Here is a 23,802-nt window from a genome sequence, read left to right as displayed (position 1 = left end):
GTGTAGTGTCCACATTCGACTACCACTACTGATTTAAACCATCAATCTGTATGTCAATGTTTTACCATATCAATGCAATCTTTCTTTGAAGTAACAACATGTCATTTCCATATTCAATGCAATGTATACACACAAGGTGGCGGGTATAGCATGCTTTTTTTTATTTACCGAACTTCAATAAATATGTTATCACCTTCATCTATGTTTGTTATATAGACCTTACATATGTAACCACAACATTATAGACCTAATGTATGGCTTATACCTTATAACTTAGCTTATGCATGATCACCATCATAAACCTTTAAGTCATGGTTACAACCCTTTTATATGCATTCACATTCTATTTCAAGTTGCACAAAATAAACCCTCTTTATGCCAAATAATATCATAATCAAGAATATAACACAAAGAAATCCCCTCTTTTTCCTTTACTAACATTTTCTATCTTTTTCCATATGCAATGAACTACAACAACAATTACAAATATTGTGTCAATTCATTTATTAGGTGTAGAGTGTTTTTACAATGAAGGCAAGGCAAATTTGTAGGGGAAAACTTGTTTTAAAAAATGAAAGTATGAGGACTAAAGAACATTATGCAAAATTCTTACAGTGAAAACAACCAAACATAGCAGCCAAAAACACATTTATCACCAATTTGTTTAAAAAAATAAAGATAGGGAGAAAATAATTTGAAAACATAATATGTGTAGAGAGAGGGAGAAAAGAATTGGAAACATACTATGTGTGAGGCAAAATTTAATGTTTAAGAACATAAGAAGAAACTATAGTAAATTTCATGCAATACTAACCTCATCGAATTGTGTGAAACAGGATTTATACCTCCTATAGGAATAGTTGAGCAACCAACATGTAGAAGCAATTCTAAATTTGACTAGCGTAAAGCGTAACCACCATAGCCAAGAATCTAAAATGAACTATAAATTTGGGTCCATAGGCAATAACCAACTTATAATGCAAGCCAATGGAAAAGTTAACGTAGTAAGACAACTTTCCTATCAACATTAATGCATGGGTAGGTGTTGTGGCCCAATTCGACTACCACTACTGATTTAAACCATCAATCTGTATGTCAATGTTTAACCATATCAGTGCAATCTTTCATTGAAGTAACAACATGTCATTTCCATAGTCAATGTAATGTATACACACAAGGTGGTGGGTATAGCATTCTTTTTTTTTATTTATCGAACTTCAATACATATGTTATCACGTTCATCCATGTTTGTTATATAGACCTTATATATGTAACCACAACATTATACACCTAATGTATGGCTTATACCTTATAACTTAGCTTATGCATGATCACCATCATAAACCTTTAAGTCATGGTTACAACCCTTTTATATGCATTCACATTCTATTTCAAGTTGCAAAAAATAAAGCCTCTTTGTGCCAAATAATATCATAATCAAGAATGTAACCAATACACATGAAATGTATATGAACTATAGAAATGGTCAAATATAATTTTGGTCAATGTATAGCGATCACCCTTATCTCTCCTTTGGCGTCACATTTGTATGTATAGATGAATGTACAATACCAATCTTCATTATGAGCAAAGAAAACATATGTGATGTATGAAAAAACAACTATATCATAGCATACCATGAAATAAATATCAAGCCTTAGCTTATTTTATTTTCTAGGGGACCCCACCTACATAAGTTTTTATTATTTCACACAATAGTGGGACTTTGCTATGTCTTGCAAGACTATGAAAAATTACAAGGGTACATATGTCAACAATTCCCACTATAAATAAAAAAGGAAAGTTTAAAAGGCTGGAATGAAAATTACATCATTCTACATTGGAGCACATTCTTTAGTCAACCAATTGTAATTAGTGAACCTATTCAATCTTATTTTCTTGTATACCTTTATACAAATTTACTAATTTGATCCACTCTATTTGGAGATCCAATGGATAGAATTAGTAGTTCATTAATCATAAATTTTCTTACCAAGATATGGTTGTTATGGATTCTTCCTTGCTTCTACCATACATGTTAAGTCTTTGGTACACTAAGAAATATTTTGTCTAGTTAGACAATAATTTATTGATCTAATGATGACCCTCCATGGATTTACCTATATAAGTTGTGGGTTGAGCCACAAATATTAGAGCTTGCATATTGCTCATAAATAATTCTAGGAACATTATAAGTATATGAACTATAAAGGTGTTGGCTTTATGATACAGGTGTTGTCCTTGATGGCAACTCACACATATGACAACTCACAATGCAACAAGTTAACAACAAAGGATTACAGATCAGACACCAGAGATTGAAGAAAGAGAGTGGTTTAAGAAGTATACGATGGTTCAATTTGTCCAAGAAGCGTATACATGCGGGTTAACAGAACAAAAGGAGTGTATACGTATACACGCACTCCCACAGGAGGAAAAGTGTGTACATGTTGGAAAACCAAGGTTTTGGTCCGAGGTATTTGGTCCAAGGTATTTGGTCTGAGGTATTGACCCTAGGTATTTGGTCTGAGGTATTGACCCTAGGTATTTGGTCCAAGGTATTGGTCCTAAGTGGTTTTGGTCTGAGGTATTGACAAAGGATCTAACTATATAAGGAGGAGAAGATCATTAGGCCATGGTGTGCAAGTATTGAATATCTTATGAAGTGTTAGATCGAATATGCAGGTTATGGGTTTCTCATGCTTTGCTTGATCTGAACTAAGGATGCACCTATGTGGTTGATGATGGATGATGGATCAGGATCATAAGGCCTGAAATGATTTATCATTATGTGGTTTGATCATGGATAGTCTAGATCTAAATACTGACGCAAGTTTTATTCTACAAATGTTATGCTCTGGGTATGCCTGAAGTCTAGAATATTTGTGAAGTTTTGAAGTTAGTATTTGCAGATTTGTACGTTGGTTCGCTTTGGTAAAAGCATGTATACACGCTGGTTCGTCACATCAAAGTAGCGTATACATTATGAAATATGACATTTGAAGTTGCAATTGGTTATGGTTGTTAATGCAGAATTCTGGGTTCTTCTTTGTGTTATGGTGACAGTGTTCTGAATCTTCAGATTGATTGATTGTGATTTGCTTCAGTGATGATGGGTTTTCAGTGATTGGTTGTATTGCAGTGGTGATTGATTTTGAGCTTCAGTGTTGCTGATGGGTTCAGTATGAAAATTTGATGAAACGTGGCCTTCAAATTGTGGTGTTGTGTTACAGGAGTATCAAGTCTTAAAATTTATGAAACTTGGTCCCTAGAGGAAGAGTGAAGGTTGGAGTCTTCTATAGGTCGGCGCCTACGTACTAGTAAATGGATCGGCCAGTACAAGAACCAGGGGGTTAGAGCTCCCTTCCAGTAGCAGCTGGAAAACGAGTGAAGGTTGGAGCCTTTTGTAGGTCGGCACCTACGTACTAGTAAACGGATCAGCTAGTACAAGAGCTTGGTGGTTGTAGCTCCCTTCCATTAGAAGCTGGAGAACGAGAGAAGGTTGTAGCCTTCTGTAGGTGGGTGCCTGCGTACTGGTATGAGTCTGCACCAATACAAGATTGTAAACAGGTTTTTCTTATATTAAAAGAAGACAGCAGCAGGTGGTTTTTGTCCCGCATTGGGTTTCTGCCCATGTGTGTTTCTTATGTGTGATGGTTTGTTCAATTATTACTGCACATGGTTACTGTTTATATGGTTAATGAAGTATTGATGCACTGATTAAAGATCAACGTATAATGAATTAACTGAATCATAAGTATGTTGGATATACGCAGGTTGCCTTAAATACAGTTGCATGTACACGCGAGTTACCTTAATTGAAGTAGCGTATATAAATCAGAGTATGAAAAGAAAAATTTATTGATTTGACTAATACTAATTCAACCCCCCCCCCCTCTTAGTATTATTTCCAACAATTGGTATCAAAGCAGGTCCTTTGGCAGAAGCTTGATCGCTTGAAGGAGATCCGTAGAAATAATGGGAAAGAAGCTAAAGAAGAAAGCGCCTAAGAAGAAGAAGACATCTCAAAGGAATAGTGACAACAGGAGAGACAATTGGTCGTTAGGTGGAAGCAAGTATTCAAATTCAGAATCACCTCAGATTGAAGATGAACAAGCAAATAAAGTATCAGGTACAAATTTTTGGTCTTCTAGTGATACTTTTCTTTGTTCATGCAATATTGAAGATATTGGAAGTGATCGTGAAAGAAACATAAAGGCAGAAGTTAAAAGACTCACAGATAAAATCAGAGATCAACAAGATCTATTTAAAAAAAGGGAGTGTGCCTTCAAAGAAGAAGTTACCAAATTAAAAGCTTAGCTGGAGGAAGGAAACAAAGTAAGGAAGTAGTACAAGTGGAAGAAGGAAGAAAGGCTGAAGAAATCTTGAAGAAGCAATATCTGGAAAAGGAAGAGCAATATCAGGTTGAGGTAAATATCTTAAAAGGTAAACTAGAAGAAAAGGATAAATTGTTACGATTTCAAGACAGTACTAAGATTTTGGATAATATTCTTAGTAGTCAAAGGTCTCCTACCATCAAAACCGGTCTTGGTTTTCATGAATCTATTGAAGACGAATCTAACTCACAAGATGAGGCAAGGAACTCTAATGCAAAATCTGAAGTGCTCAACAAGGAGATGAGAAGTCAACCCCATGAACAACAAAGGAAAGAAAGTCTTCAAAGAAAATCTTTTACTCCTAAATATGGAAGTGATAGTCAGTTGTTTCCTCTGACAAATAATGTTGAATGTTTTAAATGTCATAATTTTGGACATGTTGCAGCCAGATGCAGAAGTAGAATGGTTCAAGACCGTCACACAGAAAGATCATCAGTTTCCAGGTACTTTAAGGGATATTGTTTTTCTTGCAATATGTTCGGTCACAAAGTTATTGATTGCGATAGAAGGAATATGAAACATGTAAGATGTTATGCATGTAACAAGTTTGGAAATATAGAAAAGGAATGCAGGAGCAAATTTCGGCCACCATACCAAAGGGAGAAAACATCATCACACTCGAAGATATGGAAGAAAAAGGAAGTAAAGTAAGAAAGATGTGGCATAGTACAGTGTACAGACATAACAGACTCAGGGAGAGATGAAAGTGTGAAACTTCAGTGTTCTAAATCTCATACGGAAGTTTCATGAAGACAAGTCACATATATACACGAGTTCGAAGCTGCACAATCGCGTATGTTTTGGTTTGAGGAAAAAGCAGTGGGACAGACTTAGGAAAAGGGGTCTAATATGGTTCAGTCAATTATTTGCTCTGTTTATTGATGGTTACAATCTGCTAATGATATGTAGAAATGTGTTGGTGCTCATAAGTTGTTAAAAATTTGATGTATATCTGATTGATGATGATGCCTTCATGATTCTTACTGATATTTGCAATGATCAGATCTGATAATGAACAGTTGGCACAGGTTCAGGGGGAGCATATGCTTCTAATAATGCATTGTTGGCATTATGTTAGAAGATCTTGGTACATGAAGATGCTTATATTGCTTGATCCACATAAGTGTTTTGATTCAGGTGACTATTTTGATGATGGACATATACAGGTTGTTGATATTGATGCTACTGGAAGATGTTGATGGTGCAATTCATATATGATGTATGATAGTTGTTGATGACTATCATGGTCTTGTTTAGATTGTTGGTCCTCTTTATAAATTTCATGTATATCATTTTATGTAAAGGTCATGAAAAGACCTAATTTGTAATCCCATTATGCATGGGAAGGATGATGTAATAATTTCTATTGCAGTCATGTATAAACATTTGGTATATCCCCACTTGGTTGGGTGGATGAGTCAAAATTGGTGTATCCCCACTTGGTTGGGAGATTGATATACGTATGAGTCATTAGTGATAGGAAGGTCATACTCACTTAGTTGAGTTATAGATTCATGTTATTCTTTTGAAAAATATTTTTGCAAACTCTGCATGTGCTCACGGGGAGCATGGACGGTTTAGTGCATCTCAGCATGTACAAAGGAGGAGCTTAATCAGAGATTTCAGCATGTACTCAAGGGGAGCATGGACAACATAATGTATATCAAAGGGGGAGAATATATTGGTCCGCCCTTTGCCCTTGATGTCAAAGGGGGAGAGTGTCTTGGTGTTGTTGTTTTGTTGCCATCAAGTCCAAAGGGGGAGATTGTTGGCATTATGATGCAGGTGTTGTCCTTGATGGCAACTCACACAGATGACAACTCACAGTGTAACAAGTTAACAACAAAGGATTACAGATCAGACTCCAGAGCTTGAAGAAAGAGAGTGGTTTAAGAAGTATACGCTGGTTCACTTTCTCCATGAAGCGTATACACGCAGGTTAATAGAACAAAAGGAGCATATATGTATACACGCACTCCCACGGGAGGAAAAGTGCGTACATGTTGGAAAACCAAGGTTTTGGTCTGAGGTATTTGGTCCAAGGTATTTGGTCCGAGGTATTGACCCTAGGTATTTGGTCCAAGGTATTGGTCCTAAGTGGTTTTGGTCCAAGGTATTGACAAAGGATCTAACTATATAAGGAGGAGAAGATCATTAGGCCATGGTGTGCAAGTATTGAATATTTTATGAAGTGTTAGATCAAATATGCAAGTTATGGGTTTCTCATGCTTTGCTTGATCTGAACTAAGGATGCACCTATGTGGTTGATGATGGATGATGGATCAGGATCATAAGGCCTGAAATGAATTATCATTATGTGGTTTTATCATGGATAGTCTAAATTTAAATATTGATGCAAGTTTTATTCTACAAATGTTATGATCTGGGTATCGTTGAAGTCTGGAATAGCTGTGAAGTTTTTAAGTTAGTATTTGCAGATTTGTACGTTGGTTCGCTTTGGTAAAAGCGCGTATACACGCTGGTTTGGCACATCAAAGTAGTGTATACATTATGAAATATGATATTTGAAGTTGCAGTTGGTTATGGTTGTTAATGCAGAATTATGGGTTTTGCTCTGTGTTCTGGTGAATGTGTTTTGGTGATAGTGTTCTGAATATTCAGATTGATTGATTTTGATTTACTTCAGTGATGATGGGTTTTCAGTGATTGGTTGTATTGCAGTGGTGATTGATTTTGAGCTTCACTGTTGCTGATGGGTTCAGTATGAAAATTTGATGAAACGCGGCCTTCAGATTTTGGTATTGTGTTCCAGGAGTATCTAATCTTAAAAATTATGAAATGTGGTCCCTGGAGGAAGAGTGAAGGTTGGAGCCTTCTGTAGGTCAGCACCTACGTACTAGTAAATGGATTGGCCAGTACAAGAGCCAAGGGGTTGGAGCTCCCTTCCAGTAGCAGCTGGAAAACGAGTGAAGGTTGGAGCCTTCTGTAGGCTGGCGCCTACGTACTAGTAAACGGATTGGCTAGTACAAGAGCTAGGGGGTTGTAGCTCCCTTCTAGTAGAAGTTGGAGAACGAGAGAAGGTTGTAGCCTTCTGCAGGTGGGTGCCTACGTACTGGTATGAGTCTGCACCAGTACAAGATTGTAAACAGGTTTTTCTTATATTAAAAGAAGACAGCAGCAGGTGGTTTTTGTCTCGCATTGGGTTTCCACCTTAAATCTTGGTGTTCATGTGTGTTTCTTATGTGTGATGGTTTGTTCTGTTATTACTGCACATGGTTACTATTTATATGGTTAATGAAGTATTGATGCACTGATTAAAGATTAATGTATGATGAATTAACTGAATCATAAGTTTGTTGGATATACGTTGGTTTCCTTAAATATAGTTGCATGTACACGCGAGTTACCTTAATTGAAGTAACGTATATAAATCAGAGTATGAAAAGAAAAAGTTATTGATTTGACTAATACTGATTCACCCCTCCCCCCCTGCACACCCCCCCCCCCCCAGTATTATTTCCAACAAAAGGTACTAAAGAAACATGGATGGAAGCTACCAATTTGTTGGCTAATATATTTCTAGAGAGCCTAAAACTAGCAATAAATGTTTTGTAAAATCCCCAAAGATGATAATTGGTAAAAGTGTTGGGGTTGGTTCAATGTATTTACCAAAATAATGCTACCCTTCTTTGTGAGATTTGCAAGAAATATGTTATTGGCGTAGCTAAAGCTAGAGCAAATGTATTGTTATTCACCTTATATTCAACCATTTTAATGTAATTGCAATTAATTTTTACTATGCACCCCTTCAACTATGATATTTTTACTTACGCTCAATTGATCCACCAAGATAAGTAAGGGGTCGAAGTTGAAAATGTGTTAAATGACTCATTTTTTTAATCAGATTCAAACCACAAGTTCCTAACAAGCCTTACTACACACTAGAAGTCTCAATTAGGAAAGTTGGACATAGGTAGAACCCCACTTAAGGGGTGAAATCCATGTCATATGTCTAATTCATACCCTACTAAAATATCAACACTATTATGTCATAATCAAATCAATTTACGAGATAATTTAATTATGAAACTCTCTTGGATAAATCCCCAAAAAATTGTAATAATATTGATTTGGGCCACTCTTGATTAGAAACCAAATGGTGTGCCATAAATAATTTTGGGTTTGTTAGTTATGAAAAATCAATAGTTGTTACTAAGATGTCTAAAGAGATAACTTGCCATTAGTGCAAGAAAAATAGCATAACCAACTAGTGTCCATAACAAGGTTCCACTAACGTGTTATTTTTTGTGTTTTCTTGCTAAAACTGATGGTTAAGGACTATCAACAAATGTTACATTGTGTATAGCATGCAAAATCATAGTTACCACAATTGTCACGCTATTAAGAAACCAACATTTACTTAGCACATGTAATACTTTAATACAACAAACACAGTAGGAATTATGTAGCTAAACTTGCCAATTTTTATTAATCACAAACAATTATCCATGTGCAACATTAACCATCCATTTTAATCATGTCTGAAGTGTTAGAATGTGTTTTAATGTTGTTTAGTGGCTTGATGTAATTTTTTACTTAATGTCATAATTATGACCGTTATAACATCATTTGTGGGGCACTTGTGCATGTAACATGGCCTCACTAGATTTTTGTAATATAGCACATGTGCACGTGGAGATAGTTTTGGGAGTTATTTTGTGGTGACTTATTTATCAGAATTAACAATGACCTACACCCATAGGTAATTCTTATCCACTACTTCTCCCTTATCTCTTGATGAGCTTATCATCAACCTTTATGGGCTGGTTGATCTCCAGCTTTGATTATGCCTTACGATCAACAATCTAGGTTTCTTTTGGTTACTACAAATTGAGACAACTGGTCTAGAGTCATGATAGAGTGGAGGGTGATTTATGATGTTGATTGTTATCCTAGAACCTATGGTTCCTTAGGTTAAATCATCCATATGCTTGAGAATTGTATGGAACCCATTTGAACTACATAAATATGCATTTTCTAGCAATTTTAATTGGTGGATGTCTGAAGAATAGAAGGCCTCGCTTCAGTGGATGTTTCACCACGTTAGGGTTTAACCATATAAATTTCTTGTCTCCTCTGTCTTATTCAATAAATCTACTTTGATTCTTTCCATAGGAGTTTAAATAGGATAGATTTTGGTATTATGTTTATGCATATTTTCCCTAGTATTACATGGCATCAATCCATACATTTAACTCCCAAAACTATCTCCATGTTCACATGTACAATATTATGAAATTATGGTGAGGCTATGTTACATATATAAGTGCCCAACAAATGATGTTGTAATGATCATCATTATGAAATCAAATACAAAATTACGTCAAGCCATTATACAACACTAAAACACATTCTAACATGAAGCATCATTGATCATGGCATAGCTAACCACAATAAGTCAATATCTCAGATTTAGTTATAGTTCTTTCCTTCACTTGATTAAGTGTGTATGCCTTACATGCACATGACCAAAATAAAAAATGAAACACAACTCATGTATAAAAGCATCAAATTAGAAGATGGAAAGCACCATAATGTCTCAACTAAGGTATGTGGGGACATACATTGCAAAAATTCCCATGCAGCAACCCCAATCTTTATATGTGTTTTTATTATTTAGGCAACTACAAATCATTTAACTATCCAATGGTTAAAGGTGCAAACATGAATTGTACCAATATGTTTTGCTTAAATCCAACATAATAAGCAAATGCACAAACATCAACCTTTATGTTGGAAGTGAGGACTCATGTAGATGCTCATGTGTGCATTATTGCTCATGTGAATCCTTAAGAGTTCAACATAGTTTAAACCCAAAGCATCAATCAATGGAGATTCTTTGGTCCTTATAATATGTTAAATACAAACCTTCTAAGTAAATGTTTCCAATATACTTAATAATGATCAATTAGCTAAAATATATGTTGTATTGAATGGAGAAAATGGCAATTCGAACACTAAATCCCTGCACAATGATATAAGGTCACCCCAAATACCTTTATTATGCATTACTAACAAGAAATATGCAAATTTAATGTGCATCAAGAGCTACAATTAGTGCATCCTTAGTCACTCAAGGTTACGAAGATAGTAAAATAACTACTTGTGCATGCATTAGACAAATTTGAATGTGAATGACCTTCTCTTGGATGGTTCATATATGCTTAAGGTCTAAACATCATTATATGAACCATATGTTGATAAGGACCCTATCAACAACAACCACCTAGCCTTTATTATGTGGTAAATGTTGATATGTGCATTTTTTATCCATTTCAATGGTATCAAATAGGTATGCATTATTTTGGATTGAAGCATTGAAACTAATATCATTTTTGCCTCCTCATGACTAAGAATTGGTAAACCTCCTCTCATGATAGAATGCTTCATTCTTATGGGTGATGATAGACGAAAGATGGTTTGAGTACATTAAACGATATTACTAAGTAGATATAATATTGCAATATACATAAAAAGAGTAAAGGGTTTAAGGTCCTTTTCAGCCAACAATATCTTCATTACATGCATGAACGTATTTGGAAACTAATTCACAAATTAAATGCCCTCCTCAACAACATTGAATCCATGCAAGAGGAAAAGTGCACACTTACAAACTTTGAGTTTGAGCAAAATGATGTCATATTTACATAAATAATGCAAACATTGCCTCATTCCTAAAATAACACAATTGGAAAAGACTTGCATGAGATATGTGATGATTTCTTCAATAATTTAGTATTCTTGATTTACTAAACCTAGGTTAATATGGATTTATATGTTATTTTGGTTTATGGGTAGAATGACTTCGTGAAGTGTATGCCACCCCTATCCATTATATAATTGCCATGCAATCATCACCCATTCCTCTTATCATGAGGATAATAGTGCCTACGTTCTTTAATCAAACCTTTACTATCATATATGTACATAGTATTGACTGTATTGAGTCCCGATGTCCTTTAGGGGTGTTGTTTGACAATGTTTTCCAAGTACATAGTGGGAAACATGATCTTAAATCTCCTTCCAAATAAAATATATAAAGATTCAAGTCCTCTGAATTGTTAAGCCTCTTACTCATATACAATCATTAAGTCCTAATATACCACCTTAATGTATTTCACATCTTGGAATATAGTTTTTATTCTAAGTATGTTTCTAGATCATGTTTCGTCTCGTCTTATTTTATCTCTTTATGAGTTCTCAAGCTAAGAGCAATTGAGGTGGTTTCATAATTGTATTATACATCTGTATCATTACAAGATGAAATACAATATGAGTGATTATGACTCGAGGCTTTTTCCACGCCTCTCATATTATCATCACTGTTTTCTTTATTTTATTAATTGGTATTAGAGCACCTATGGTTCTTATGGCCTGGGTGAATCCATGATCGTTTTCCACAGAAAATCTTGATATTAAATTGACGAGGCACAACAACACTCAAATCGAACCCTAGTCACAAAGGCAGAGCTCGAAGGGGCATTGACCGGGGGCGAACTTGGTTCGTTGGCAGTGGAGTGAATGATATCAACGCACAAACCCATTATCAAACCCATTATGGTGAGGATGAAAATCGTGTAAACACGTGGCTGAAGCAGATCACGTGGGAATTGGATTTGGCTTTTTGTTTCACATCTGGCGACTCCACAACAGTTGAAAGGAACTTCACGTATTTTGTTCGCTTCCCTCCAACATTGTGTTGCGTAAGCTACCTCACTGGTGGTTGAACAGACGTTGGCAGCTTCCTTTGTTTCTATTCCAGTTTGCTTTCTACTTCACACTTTATTATGAAACTTCAGAGGGCATCTTTAAGAGATATTTGCGTTCCAATAATAATCAAAGCAATACGCATGTTAAAAGCAGAGTCTGGAAAACTTTGTGGCCAAGCAATTGAAAAATATAATCATGAAATTGTTGATATTGAAAGGAAGAACAAAGCAAAAGATGGCATATCTATGATTCAAAGCAATGTTGAATATGTATCAAAAATTTTGTTTAGAATATTAAACTGATCAAAGGTCTTTTCGGATTTTGTAATGGATGCAGAATTTGTCAATTTGATGTGTTCATATAATTTCCAAACAAAATTATACGTTCCGAGCTAAAATTAATGTTTTCGATATGAAGAAAGCTCTTATTGTTGCTTCCAATTTACTGAGTTGTAAGATGAGTCCATTTTGGTGTGTGAGATCAAAGGCATTTGATGTGTGCAGATTGAGAGTTTGGAACCACTGTGGAGAAAGCCGTAGTGGTGTGAGAGAAGTGTAATTCTAGTAGCAGTGAAGTTGTGGTCAAGCAACCTCTATGACCAAGAATGTCATGGAACCCGACGCTTTAACATGGATTGTAGTAGGCCACTCGCTAACAGTGATGTTAGAACCATTTTTCATAGATGAGCTCCTTGGGACATGGAACTCTGTGATTTCTCTACTGTGAACTATTTTTATTGTTTGTACCTTATAGATGCTACTAAGTTTCCGATTTTATAGCTCATCATTATTTTTTTCTTTTTTGATCGAAGATACTATTTTGATATAGGCTTCGTTGGGGCTATCAAGTTATCTCTTGTTTCAATGAGGAGGCTTCTTACCAGAAAGAGCTTTTACAAACCCCTAGTTCTAAGCATCTAATTGTTCTTCTTTCACTGTGATTTTCTATTCGTTCTTCTTTCACTGTGATTTTCTTTGTTACTTTCCACTCGTTACAGGGTGTCTGATTCTCTGTTATCTTTTTCTCTACAGACAGTTCAATCATAGTAAAAAGATTTTTTTGTGATGTTCTCTGTTATCTTTTTCTCTACAGACAGTTCAATCATAGTAAAAAGATTTTTTTGTGATGTTGAAGCATTCTCCTCGATCCACTTGAAATTGAATAAGGTGATCTAAGGACATTTGTCATTGTGTGTGATGGTGAATACTCTATTGATTGTATTCAGCAAGGGAGAAATCAAAGCTTATGAATTCAATGCATTGAACAACATTCAACAAATCAATTGTAAGTGGCAAACAACATTTTCTTAAGTTAACTTGTAATCAAGTTGAATTGTACTTACAATAGTATATTTGTAAGTGCTAATGTGAAAATCAAGTTGAATTGAAATTATTGGGTGCACTTTAGGTTGAACCTGACACTCGTAAATTGATTAAGCCCACATTACAACAATTGAGTCAAATTTTCCAAGATTGACTAGTTGAAACTCAAGAACCATTGTACAAATCACTAGTTTGGGTGCATTTTCGGTGGTACCTGACACCCCCATCGTGTTGAAGAAAAAATCAAGTGAGCATGAAATGCAAACAAGTGAATTCAAATGGAGTGAAGTATGGAATTTTTGGACCTATTGAATACTTTGATAATCATAGATAAAGACAACACAATTGTTATGCACAAAAATACTGTCCAGATAATAATAACTTGTATAGAAGTAAAGCAAGCTCAAGTTGATCTTCTCCAAGATGAACTTCAATGAAGTAATTTTGAACTAGTAGTGGTCCATAAAAACCCTCTTTTTTAGGATAATGATGAGGACGGTGATGTCGATGATGATTCACTTCAATAAACCACTCATGAGTCACTCAGTGATACAAATTCAAGTGCAGAATATGATGAAGTTGTACACAATGAAAATCTAATTTCTCTTTGCAAGTCAATCATCAAACCATGAGAAAAAATTAGTGCAACAAAAATCGGCATGGATTAGGATATAAAAAAGAAGACAATACCTTGCATATTCCATATTACTCAAAACCAATCAAGTTTGTCACTGGTGATTATTTGGATAAAGAAACATCAAGAAACAATGAGGAGAAAGATAAATTCCAACATTGCAATCGCATTGGTCACATGGAATATCATTGCTTTGATCTCCATCCATTGTGGCAATAAGAATCATTTTCCAAAAAGATGCTACAAAAGAAACCCACCTGCAAGATTGAAGATTGATTATGAATGGATTGATCCTTGGGAGTGGTCATCAACATACAAGCGACTACATCAATTTTACCGAAGAATTCAATCTCGAGTGAAGACAAATATTGTAGTTGACAGTGAAAATAATATGGTACTCTCATGTGTGTGAAAGGGGAAAGAACTCTCCTACACCTTAAAGGGAGGAAGTTCAGAACTCAAGTGAATTGGTCTCTCCTTTCAACTGACAAAGGGGGGAATTGATGATGAATTGAAATTGAATTGATGATGAAATTGAAGATGATTGGCAGACTTAAAGTTTTGAAAACACAATAAAATTGTCAGATGGGGATCAAAAAATTTTCCAAATGGCCATCAAAATTTGCCAGATGGAGCAAGCAAACTTTGCAAGAACTATGGTTCAATATTTTGCAGTTGAATCACACATTGGATATAAGAATGGGATATTGGCTAAGAGCAAATTTGTGGACATTCTTTGTTCACTTGGATGGTCATTTGACCTAGCAAAGGATAGATGGATCCTTTTGCATTATAGCTTGGCATTATATTGAGTTGTCAAGCATTTTCAAGGATGTGTCAGACTTGTAGTTGATTCACTTCTCTTGGTGTGTTCTCTTCAAATCGGAGTTTTCGGAATCCTTTTTTGGCAGTTTTTCGAGCAATTCTTCATTGAGGATCAAATCAAGGGTTTCAGGGTGAAGGCTTGGAGATGGTACTAATTTATGTTGCATTTCTAGTATTATTTCTTGGACTTATGATTGGGGGGGTAGTGTTAGCCTCTTACTCATATACAATCATTAAGTCCTAATATACCACCTTTATGTATTTCACATCTTGGGATATAGTTTTTATCCTAAGTATGTTTCTAGATCCTATTTTGTCTCATCCTACTTTATCTCTTTGTGAGGTGTCAAGGTGAGAGAAATTAAGGTGGTTTCATAATTGTATTATATATTTGTATCATTGGAAGATGAAACACAATGTGAGTGATTATGGCTTGAGGCATTTTCTACCGATCTTTTCGTCTCTCATGTTATCTTCTTTTTTTCTTTTTTCTTTTAATCAAGAATTTCATTTAAGCAATGGCAATAAATTATGCATTGAAGTGTTAAAAATTTTAAAGCATTATTTACCAACTATATTGATGCTTTTGCATGAAAATATAAACATGGAAATAATTTTACAATACCTAGGCATAACATTGATTAAGCTACTTCCAAAAACTAAACCAATCCACTTACATGAAATCCACCATGATTTGTAGCTCAAGATCAAGTCTACAATTAAGAAATTATTAGGCTTTTGCCATATTTGCCTCATTTGGGAGATTAAATGAGAAAACCATATCACCTTATCGTGACAAAATGTTGGTCATTTATAATTTACAAACATTTTTGTGTGCTAAATAAAATAAAAATTCACAAACCATTTCTCATTCCTCTCATCAAGAATTTGTTCATGAGTCCTCCACTAGTGGATACTACTAAGTTAGGATAATGAAGGAAGTTCAATAAAATAACACATTTGTCATTGAATGTTGCTTATATTGTTACATTTTCATGCCATTTAATCTCACCCATCACTGTATTATTTATTGGAATTGTTTTCATTATCTTCTAATAAATTATCTAAATTTAATTTTTGAATATATTTATATAATTAAATTTTTAAAAACTTAACTATCAGCATTAAACAATTAAATTAAATACTATGATATTGTTGAAATTATAAAATATTCTTATAATTTTCTCCATATATATGGACTCCTAATAAATGATGCCTAAACAAAAAAGAAAGATAACTGAGATGGGACATAGTTTAGAGGTCTACAAGAGAAAGAATTGCTTGTAAATCGAAATTTACATTTAAATATTATCTCAAAAGATAAATTATACAACTAAATTAAAATAACATTAATGTGTATCCATTGGTTAATGTTATTCATATCTAAATTGTCTTACGGTACACAAACTATCATGATTATGCACACATTACCCCAAACTAAATAACTTGTCACATAAATAAGATTAAAACTTCATTGATTTAAAGCTTATCAAAAACTATTCCAAAAGAAATATGAAAGCGCCAATCTTAATCTATCTAAATGAAGTAAGGCACTCCATGTCCCTCCAATAAATTCCATGCTTAAAGAAAGGTTTACTTGGTCCAAAGGCCACCATGATGATAGGGAAATAGTAAAGAAATCCATCAAAATAAGCAATAGATTTTGGTTGACTTATTAAGGGAGAGAAGTTCCTCCCATTTAAAGCACATAAATAGAGTCCAACAAAACCATTTCCCATTTCGTAACACTTATGGCTCTCCAATACGAAGCTCCTTGATCTAATTGTAGACTAAACGAAAGGCTATGGGGAGTCTCTACCCAAAAAAATCTCAACTAGTGGATGGGTAAATACTATATCGATAAATACATAAAATGCTTTATTGAAGAGAAATTTCATTATTATACCCCGCTCAGGTATAGCGCATTAGGTTGTTAGTTGAATTTATATTAATTTGTTTTCGAGTAAAAAAAAAATCTAACATCATAGCTTAACTTTATATATTAAATTTTCTTATTATTTAATAATATTTAAATATATATTTTTTCAAATATTATTTTTATTTTTTAATCATAATTTAATTTTATATATTAATTTTTTTTATTATTTAATAATATTTAAATATATATTTTTTAAAATATTATTTTTATTTTTTAATCATAATTTGTATTTATACAAGTCTCAAGCGTTAGCTCAACCGGTCGAATTCTCGTTGTTAAAGTACCTCGCGGATTAGGAAATCACAAGGTCGATTTTTCTTGATGCCCTTGGAATTATCCCCTTGGGAATTAATCACAGTTTTGCTCAGTCTTTCTCCATGATTCTCCATGATTCTCAGTTTCACAATATTTATTACAATACTGACCTTCCTAGCCTTTTACAATGTCAAAATTATAGTGAGCTCGGGAGGCTTCTTTCCAAGCTTTTTGAGCATAGGAATAAAATCTTAAATCAAAATAAATAATTTGTTTCTTTAGGTCCCATAGACCAATGTTTGGGCTTAGCGGACATTAACCATCATCATCATCATAAAGAGTCATCAAACATGGCAATATGTTGAATAATATATTTTTATTATAATTAATATTCAAATTTTAGAAATGGTCTTTTTTATAAATTTAAGAATATTTTTGGACTTTCACAACTATCATTAAGGAAGAGTTTTGATTGACATAAATAACTTCAACCCATTAACATAAAGCACAACAATAGTAATTATACTAAGTATTAAGTAAATAGTTGAAATTGGACAATGTTAACAATTTTGCTTTAAATAACAAAAATTGATAAATACAAGAAATCTAAATTGCTAATAACAAATTCATACTAACATTGTATAGTATACAAATAAATTCATCAATTATCTCTTTTGAATAGATCCTTATTTAAAAACTAATAAATCCTTGAGCTAGATCTAAATTAATATTTTTATATCTATAGCAGACATGGTATTACACATTCAATTTTTTCTTTCACTGGGCATTACTTTGTTTTTGACCAAAAATTTCTCCATGATTTAACGTTTATTAGATTTATTCCTTGCCAACTACTAATAATAACAAAATGAACTCTTATTAACCATTAATTAATTAAATTGTAATTTGATTATTTTATAATATTTAAATTACTTTTATGATAAATATTATTAGTTAACAAATTCAAATAAATATTGCTACAATGCAGAATTACAAATAACAAATACCTCAATTTACCTATCTGTAAAACCTAAATTTACAGATTCTAAATCTTAAAACTAACTTGAATTCACTATTTTTACTTTAGTTTAGCTAGATACTAGCTACTATGTAGCACTTGTTAAATTCAAAGGTTTACACTCATGGTGTATCATTGGAACAAAACTTTGGTTTTTTATCCATTTTTCTCCCTTGATTTCTATAGTAAGTATTTGTAGATGGAGGCCTTTATAATGGGAATTTAATGTAATTGTTTTATATGATAAATTTTTATAAGTAAAGACTAAGACCAGTTCAAGTGATCAAGGTGAATTACTATATTCTCTATCTAAATTTAATTCTTGTAAGTGGCATGTTAAACTCTCAATGAGTATATTATTTGGGGTGGTAGGTGTAGGAAGGATTATCATTAACCAAAGAGGAACAATAGTATTTACATTTGCTTTTAACCTAGGTGCATCCACTAATAACTAGCCTAAAGCCTACATTCTATTGCAAGGTATGAGAATTGATGCTTCTCTCATATTTGGAATTTGATTGAAGGACTCCAAAAATGTCATCAAGCACATGACATTGAACACTTCTCTTATGGATTCCCACTTGGATTTAGTGATATAAAGGACATGTAATGCCACAATGTCATTCTGTGGAGTCCAATTTTGCCACATGTTGATGGAAAAGAATCCTACAGTAGATAGGTATGCAAACACAATTTTCAAAAAAGAGGATGGTATACCTATCAAAAACAAACTTTATATCCAATATATACCTTGATATGATAGAGGAGAAGAGTCATAATATGCATTTAAATTAAAACATGGGTTATTGTAAGGCAAGTAGGTCATTTAGTAGAGATAATTGTGATCAATGATTCTCCCCATCATTTCACATGCTTTCGTTCCTCTTCTCAGATGCTTATGAAATGCTGAGAGGAATTTCTTATAATCAATATGGGATCATGGCTCCATGGTCTAGTCTATTTGAATCACATAATTGACATTCCAATTTGAAGTCCTATTTGATGAAATTTGTTCTTTGGGTCTAGTTAGTGGTAATGGTTCCTCTCATCATTTGTTTCTCAAGTAACTTGTCACCTTTATTGTAACAGCCCTGGTTAAAAATCCATGTAAAAAATATAAGACCAAGGTCATGGGGCACATATTCCAAACTGAATGGTGGGCAAAACATCTTAGTGGGTGTTCATTTCAGTCATGGCTAAAATAAAATGGCAAAGGCTTTGAAAAGGAAAAGTGGCATTAATTGGCATGTAGTTATGAAAATAAAGGAAATTAGGAAAAAGTGAAGGTGAAAGCTCACAGGTTGCATGTGATGAGAAAAATTGAAGAAAATAGAGACCTCATTAATAAAATGGCTTTTCAGGATTATTTGGTAGCTTTTGTCAGTGTAACCTTTTGTCAGTTCAGTTTTGGAGCTCTCTCTCTATTCTCTCTCTCTCACTCACTCTTGGACACTTAGAGTTTTCTTGGAGCACTTTAGCTTTGGATTAAGGAAAGAAAAGAAGGCAAGGGGAAGCAAAGATCAAGCAAGGAAGAGCAAGTTCAAGCAGCTATAGTAGGATTATTTGCAGGTATCAATTTGCATGTGTGATTTCCTTGTTAGATTTATCATGCATGGTTATGCATGTGTGTTCTTAGTTCTCTTGTTGTCATGGGCATGGATTTTTCCAAGTGTGAAAGTGTTCTCCAGCCTTACCTTTCCATTTCTGAATAGCCATGGTGTGATGGGGTTCTCATGTTTTGGTTGAGTTAGATTGCCAAATGGATTCGAAACTGAGTGAGGTGGATCTTTGAAAGGAATAACGCATGGCCTAGTGATCCTTGAACTAAATTATGGATTGTGGTAAAGCCTTGGCCGAATAACCCATGAACCAGACTGTGGGTTGCGATAAAGATGTATTTTGGGTTGCCTCGGTGGGCCAAGGAATCCTCGATCGATGAACGGCGAGATATACGGTAAATTCTAAAGGTGGGTGCCCTTAATTAGGCCTGGGAATCCTTGGTCGTTGAATGGCATGATATATGGTAAAGCCTGGAGGGTGGTGTCTCGATAATGGCCTAGGGATCTTTGGATCAGACTGTGGATTGTGGTAAATCCTAGAGACCAGGAGACAGTAAAATTCTTCACGGCGTAGGTGGAGAAATCTAATGGCATCCATGCTTATTTAGGGCCTAGTGATCCAATGAGGATTGCGGTAAAGCCTAGTTATATTGATGAGGGTGAGGTGGTTTAGCCTCGGGAAACTCGGGTTAATTTTTGGTTATGAGTCCCACATTCATGCTTGGAATATGGAACCGAGGTGATTGGTTGAAAGAAATATTTGGTTCAGCTAATTTATGGTCGGGTGGTTCATGGAAGTCCCAAACCCTGTTGGCTTTTGCATTCATTAATAAGAGTTCCTTCTCCTTGGTATTTCATGTGTAAATGTATTAGTTTATATGTGGATTCTATGGTTGTTGTATCCTTATTATTTCTGTTGTTTATATGCTAGTTATGAGTATGTTTTATGACAATGATAATGTATGGCTCTCATCATGTTTTGATTTGTAAATGAATGAACAATGAATATGTGACCTAATAGATGATAATATAGCTAATGTGATAAGGCATCAATGCTTCTTAATAATTCTCGAATAAGTATGAGACCCCTATGCTTAGATTTGTTGTTATGACCTGTAAAATGCATATTTGTGACATGTTTGATGAAATGTTTGTCATGGCTAGTAGGGGTCCAATCAAGTCTTTGTTCAAGTATTTTCATTTGTATCATTGCTTCGATGTTACTTTTCATTTTTGGAAGCTTCATGGAGTTCTAGGTAGTGGCTTGAGACCTAGCCCTAAAAAAGTGGCACAAAATCAGGGGGTCACAGGCTCAGAACTAGCTGGAAAAGTTTTAAGATTAGGTATGTTCTATGCTGGAGCAATTTATTTAATTTCTTTTCCATATTAGCAATCACATCAACATAAAGTAAACTACAGATAGAACATAAATATAAATTGCAGAAGACAAGCCAAGATAAGAGGACACAAGATGTGACGCTAGCCAAGGACAAACCCCACAATGTGTGTGGAAACCCTTGATCAATTCTTCTTTTATGTTCTTCAAAGTTCAGCAGAGAAAGAGAGAGAGAGATAGTACATTTACAATAGACGTCAACACTTTGACTTATCTAGATCTAGCATAGATCATTTCGTATAACGATGAGATCAGTTGAAGACATTATGCTTCAACTGATTCTCCAAGGTGACGGCTTCACCTATCGTAGTGCTGCATCTGGTCCACTTGCTGCACCATTGCATGCTACACTAATCATGATTATCATCATGGTGCCCATTTCCATGATCTTATCCATCATCATGCTTCATGCAGCCCATGCTGCCCATGATCTCATCATGCTTCATGCTACTCATGCATAATCATGCTTCATGCTGCCCATGCTGCCCATGATCTCATCGTGCTTCATGCTACTCATGCATCATCATGCTTCATGCTACCCATGCTTATGATTACACTCATCATGGTGTTGTCCAAGGTCCATGTATCATTGTGCTACCCATGCACATTATATCATAGCTGCATCCTTATGATAATACGTCATTCTATCTGCATAGATATTTATTGCCATAACCTGCATATATATACCTTGCCATGTATATATGTTGTACTGCAGATTTGCCTGTGTATATGAGCATAGGTCAGAATATATGAGTCTTCATATACAACATATCACTGTCCACATACATACACAACGTATAACTTGTATCACCCCAACATATATATTGTGAGTGACCACGCTGCCAGATCTAGGGCCTGCGTTTATATATCTACGTGGTATATCATATGACTGCATTCTATATCATATAACCTGCGTGATATATCACCAAGTCTTCCCAGCATGTCATGACTGTCCAGCGTTTCATGACTATCCAGCGAATTCAATATATCGTTATGTATGCGTTCCAATGTATATCACTGCGTTGCCTTTACAATGTATATGACTGCATTCCAATGTGTTCCTTACCTTGTTGCCTTGACTGCGTTCAATACGAATGTGCTGTGAATATTTCCACCTGCGTGTTGGGGACAGTGTATGAGTGTTATGGCTGCATGTTGGGGACAGCATATGAGAGCTCATAACTTTTCCTTTGCATGTTAGGGTTTTTGCATTCTAGACTGCAATTCCCCTAACCTTGAAAGCGGCTCCATTCACCTGCGACTACACCTCAGGATTGTAACTGTGGCTACCATGCATTGACGGTGGCTACACCTCAAGATAGCGGGATTATGACCGCGGCTTGACTGCGTCCTTTTATTCCTGCAGCCACCTTTTATGTTACAGCGTGTAAGTGCCTCAAGAATGGCGTTTGCCATGGCTTGTTTATATATGTATATCTTGCTGCATTGTATCATAGCCTACGTATAGATGTTTCCATAGACACAAATTAGAGCATCACTTTGAGGGCAACATGTTGACTGTGATTAGGGCTTTATCTGTAGTTAGGGCTTCTTCTAGGCTAGTGTATTCTTTTGGTTTTCTCCTTCTCCAAAAACTCAAGACGTGGAGAGGAGATCACCTCAAGAATGTGTGTCCAAATGACATCAAATCCTCATATATTTATACCAAAAACATATAGGTTGAATAGACATGACGTTTGGGCTTCTTGAGCCTACGGAAGAGCTAGTCGGCTAGATAATAAAACCATAATCTAAATAAATTCATATCTCCATAAATACTTATCGGAATCGGATGATCTTTGGATCAATCCTACACCTCTCGACGAGAGGGATCCAATAAAAATATCAGCTGCCATAAATAAGCCGACCCACATGGAGTTTGGCCCTAGTTGCCAATTTAACACTCCCTCTCAACTAGGGAGAACTCCATCTGTAGATCCATAAGTCTGACTATACTATCTCTGCCATCAGTGCCCTGCACTGCTCGGCCCATCTCTGCTCAGCTCTACTAGCTTTGCTGGCTCTGCTCAGCTCTACTGGCTCTGCTCTGCTCTGCTCAGCTCTGCTGGCTCTGCTCTGCTTTGCTCAACTTAGCTCTGCTGAACTATGAAGAAGAAGAATTGATCGAGAATGTCTCATGCCATTCTCCACTGACCCAAAGTTAGTCTCAGAGTGCGTACCACTGGTCCCAAACCAGTCTCAACCGACTCAAAGTTAGCGTCATAGTATGTACCACTCTCACTGGTCCCAGACCAGTATCGCAGGCTCAGAGAGTGTACCACTGGTCCCAGACTATTCTCAACCAACCCAAAGTCAGCGTCATAGTATGTACCACTCTCATTGGTCCCAAACCAATATTGCAGTCTTAGAGAGTGTACCACTAGTCCCAGACCAGTCTCAACTGACCTGTAGTCAGCGTCATAGTATGTACCACTCTCACTGGTCCCAGACCAGTATTGCAGTCTCAGAGAGTGTACCACTGGTCCCAGACCAGTCTCAACCGACCCGAAGTCAGCGTCATAGTATGTACCACTCTCACTGGTCCCAGACCAGTATCACAGGCTCAGAGAGTGTACCACTGGTCCTAGACCAGTCTCAACCAACCCGAAGTCAGCATCATAGTATGTACCACTCTCACTAGTCCCAGACCAGTCCTGCACTGACACGAAGTCAGTCTCAGAGTATGTACCACTGGTCCCAGACTAGTCTCAACCGACCCGAAGTCA

Source organism: Pinus tabuliformis, chromosome 9 (genome assembly GCF_031772625.1).
Source record: "Pinus tabuliformis cultivar Carrire ecotype Pingquan chromosome 9, CPIR1, whole genome shotgun sequence".
NCBI classification, from domain to species: Eukaryota; Viridiplantae; Streptophyta; class Pinopsida; order Pinales; family Pinaceae; genus Pinus; species Pinus tabuliformis.
Note: the sequence above shows the minus strand (reverse complement) of the source record.